Source organism: Lucilia sericata, unplaced genomic scaffold, assembly GCF_015586225.1.
Source record: "Lucilia sericata isolate MDLA Ls3-8-SP2 unplaced genomic scaffold, ASM1558622v1 Contig000817F_arrow, whole genome shotgun sequence".
Taxonomy (NCBI): Eukaryota; Metazoa; Arthropoda; class Insecta; order Diptera; family Calliphoridae; genus Lucilia; species Lucilia sericata.
The window spans coordinates 116,171-121,249 of NW_023994809.1; positions in this window are offsets into that span (position 1 = coordinate 116,171).

Genomic DNA, 5,079 nt, shown 5'->3' on the forward strand with positions numbered 1-5,079 from the left:
AATATTTAAACTTTTTCAGATTTAAATAACATTGCTACTAAATATTGGCGTTCTGTTTTTATGTTTAACTAGAAAAATTTGCGACGTTACACTGCAATCTCTAGCAGCACGAATGAACAGTATTAATCTCTAGTTTGTTGTACAAGAAAAAAATATATTTTTGTGCTATAGCAGCGCACACTCAAATCTGTTAAACTAATATGGCTAGTATTGATGATATTTTTATTTGCGCTGTGTTTTTCATAGCAGCAATTAAAGTTTGTTTTGCAACTGCTAGCTGCAAATTTATTTATTGTTTTTTTATATTTTATTTTATGAATAAACAGTTATACCAGTGTTACCACAATCTTTAATTAAGGATAATTATTTTTCGCAACATAAAAAAATAGTTTGTAAAATATACATAGTGGCACCTCCCATATGAATTAATTCCTATATCCTATATATATATAAAACAGACTGTTTGTTTGTTTGTTTGTGTGTTAGTTTGTTACGCTTTCACGGCAAAACTTCTGAACCGATTTAGATGAAATTTGGACCGCTAATAGGTCTAGCCCCAAAAGGAACAATATGCTATATAAGATCTTGATCGGATGCCACGCCCCTTTTTACGCCCACTTTTTGTAAAACCATTATTACACCAATTTTCCAATCACAATATGCAAAAACTACTAAAACGATTTACCTGAAATTTTGCATACCGATAGTTATAAGCTTGAAAAGAACTATAGCCTATATATAAGATAGTGATCCGATGCCACGCCCCTTTCTTCGCCCACTTCTTATAAAATTATCCTTACCTATATATTATCCTATAATTATATGAAAGATAATGTCTGTTTGTTACGCTTTCACGGACAAACTACTGAACCGATTTAATGAAATTTAGAACACTAATAGTTCTATTCTAAAGTGGAACAATATGCTATATAAAATCATGATTTGACGTCACGATTCTTCTTATTCTCACTTTTTTCCATATAATTGTCATACAAAATTTCCATTCGAGACTTACAGAAACCTATTGAACCGATTTACATGTAATTTGGTATACCAATAGGTCTGACCTCAGGATCTGGATTGGACGCCATGCCCCTTTTTACACCAACTTTTTGTAAAACAATTATTAAACCAACTTTACGTTCAGGCATACAAAAAACTACTGATCCGATTTTCATAAAAACTATTATAATGAATGTTGTGGAATGAACAGTACGAAACATTACATCTTCAAAACGTATAATATGTATTTAATAATAAATATATATGAGACCCTTTTTACTCTTTCCTACATAACTACTAAACCGATTTACATAAAATTTGGCATATTAATAGGTGTAACCTCAGACGTTAAAAAAGACTCTATGTTATATTGATTGGATGCTACGCATATTTTTATGTTCACTTTTAGAATACCAGCTATAACACCAAATTTCTAGGAAGAGAATATTTAATACATCAAATCCAAAAAAATGCACCTATACCACTAAATTCAGGAATGTTCTTATATTATATGAGAATTATTATACCCTTCACCTTCGTGAGAAGGGTATATATAAGTTTGTCATTCCGTTTGTAATTTCTATAATATAATTTTCCGACCCTATAAAGTATATATATTCTGGATCCTTATAGATAGCGGAGTCGATTTAGCCATGTCCGTCTGTCTGTCTGTGTGTATGTTGAAATCAGTTTTCAGAAGACCCCAGATATCTGCGAGATCCGAATTTTCAATAATTCTATCGGAAATACGGTCGAATAGAACGCTATTTAAAATCAGCCCAATCGGCCCATAAATAACGAAGATATGAGTAAAAATCCGAGACCACCTCTGAAAATTTACTTTTTTTAAAACACCTGTTGCAAAACCTTTTACATAGCCAACACTGATCCATCTTATAAACCTGGACAACATTAGGTCGCTTTTTACTTTCCTGAAAATAAACCAGCAGAATTTTTTTGCTCTGCAGGTCAACCTCCAATTAAACCATTTATTTAATTTTTAAATCGAAATTCTAAGACATTTGTCTACAATGAAATGCGAATTCAAAGTGAATCATCAACGTTTTGTAGTGTTTATTGTTGCCTTTATATTTATTTAAGATGTAAAAATTTTAGTTTTAATAAAATTTTAAATATTTTTAATTATTTTAATTTACATAAAAATGATATTCTAGTATTAAATATGTATAAGTGTTTTTATTTGTTTTATAAAAAATAAAAAAGAAAGAAATATATATATATATATATATATATAAACAAACCCGGCGTTGCCCGGGTTTCTTCAAAAAGTAAAGAGAATATTTTTCTATCTGTAATGACTTTTATATCAACATTTATCTTATAACTATAAAATAGTTATTTGATTTTTCTGCCTTTTTTTAATCCTTAAAGTCAGTTTCTGGACCAAAAAGTCCCTTAAAAGTTTGCAAATTGAAAATGAGCTTCAATTAGGAAATTTTGACTAATTTCCAGAAAATTTTTAAAAAGTTTTTTTGAGAAATTATACTGAAATCTGCATTTTCAATCACTGGTAGGGAACTATTTATTTTTTCAATGTGAGGTAGATTTAAAGAACTGTTTAGTTTAAATTACGTCACACCGTACTTTGAATTGTAGTGCCCCTGGTGTAAAGAGGCAAAAGTCTTCGGGGAATTTTATTAATTTCAAAAATACGTACCAATAACCGTATAAAATTTCAAAAATACATGCAATTGAAAAAAAACTCTGAAACGATTATGAGAAATTCTGCACAAAATCATGAAAAATTTGGGCTCTTTGATTTATAATTTCTTAAAAAAAAAACAAAATTATGTTTTTTTCTGCCCTAGGAAAATATGAAGAATCTTTGAATATTGACAGAGAAAACAAAACTACTTTTAATTTGACAAACAATTTTGAGTTGTTCACTAAAGAGTAAAACCACCGTTTTTTCGTCTTTGTTTTTCAAAAATACATCCATTTATAAAAAAGTATGTTTAAAAATATTATTTTTATTCATTAGCTTTTATGCATCCACACTAAAGTTTTGGATGGATTTGGACACCACTTATTAAATCCGAAGAAATAAAGGTTTAAAAATCAAATATCATTAGATATACCAAAAAGTTACCAAATAATTTTACTAATTAAAATATCCACATCTTCCTCTAATTAAAAAATTTCGAAATTTGTTAATGGTAAATGGAAAATGTGTGCTGGAATTATTCATAATCATTATTTAATTTGAAAAGCTTGGAATAAATACGATGCTACATACGTGCAGAATTTTTGGTAGATAATTTTCTAATAGTATAAAAAGATATTGAAAGATGAATTCATCCATATTTTATATGAACAATGCTTTATATGTATCGTTTTTGATGTATACCTATATAAGATTTGCAAAAGTGCTGTCTTTCAGGATACTCAAATGAGTAGTCAAATACATATCATGGTTTTTTAGATTTGAGCTGCATTTAAAAAATGGCAACCGAATTTATATCAAGATAATTTTTGATGTTTTTTTTACTTATTGCAGATGTTTATTGTTATCTCGATTTAACAATAAATTTAAATTTTATATTTTTGTATGGAAAATATGAGTGATTACGGATCTTTATTTTTTCTCGAATTGAGAGTTATTTAAAGTAAATTTTTAAAGAGTTATATAAATAGAAATTTTAAGGGGAGATATAAATGCTTTTCTAGATGGATTTGTAGATTTAAATTTAAAATTCGAATTTTTGTGAATAATGTAATATGAATATATTATTTACCCTATTTTAGGAGCGGTTTTTGTTCAGTACTGCATACAAAAGTGGCATCGTAGACATTCATTCAAGATCTAATATAGTTTATAGTTTTCTCGATCGTAGGAAACTACATACGATCCGCTTTTAAAATTGTTATTTTCTGAGGATATACAGCAAATTAAAGGATTTGAAATAAAAATAGTTTACCGGTGGAAAATAAAGGTGATGGGAGTAATATATACAGATCTACAACAATATAACTTTGATAAAAAATTTCCGATTCTGTTTTAAAATAGTTTTCTTTGAGGATATGCAGCAGATTACAGGTTTTGAAATAAGAATAGTTTTCGCGTGGAAAATGTAAGTGATGGGGTATACGAATCCACAACCGATTTTACGCCTTAGATGAAAATCGATTTTTGATAATAAATTAAATTGATTACAGATTTTTATTTTACCTAATCGTAAAGTAAGTTAAGGACCTAAAAACATTTAAGAGTTTTCAAATAAAAATAAATTTTTGATAAAAATTTTAACTACCTAATTAATAATTCTCATTAAGTATAAGAAGTATATATCATGAGCATTGTAAATGTAACAAAAAATGGACGGAAAAAGGTCAGTAGTTTTTTGGATGCCTGAACGTAAATTTGGTTTAATAATTGTTTTACAAAAAGTTGGTGTAAAAAGGAGCGTGGCGTCCGATCCAGATCCTGAGATCGGTATACCAAGTTTTATGTAAATCGGTTCAGTAGTTTTCTGTAAGTCTCCAATGAAAATTTTCTATTACAATTATATAGAAAAAAGTGAGCATAAGAAGAATCGTGACGTCAAATCATGATTTTATATAGCCTATTGTTCCACTTTAGAATAGAACTATTAGTGTTCTAAATTTCATGAAAATCGGTTTAGCAGTTTGTCCGTGAAAGCGTAACAAACTTTCTCTTTCATATAATTATAGGATAAGATATAGGTTAGGTTAGTTTTAAAAAAAGTGGGCTTAGAAAGGGGCGTTGCATCGGATCAAGTTCTTATATATAGCCTATAGTTCTTTCCAAGCATATATATATCGGTATGCAAAATTTCAGTAGTTTTTGCATATTGTGATTGCAAAATTGGTGTAATAATAGTTCTACAAAAAGTGGGCGTAAAAGGGGCGTGGCATCCGATCAAGATCTTATATAGCCTATTCATGTAAATCGGTTCAGAAGATTTGCCGTGAAAGCGTAACAAACACACAAACAAACAGTCTGTTTTATATATATATATATATATATAGGATTCAATTTTAGTGTTGTTGGATGAATCCATAATTCTGAATGTGTTGTTCTTGAAAGATAGTCAA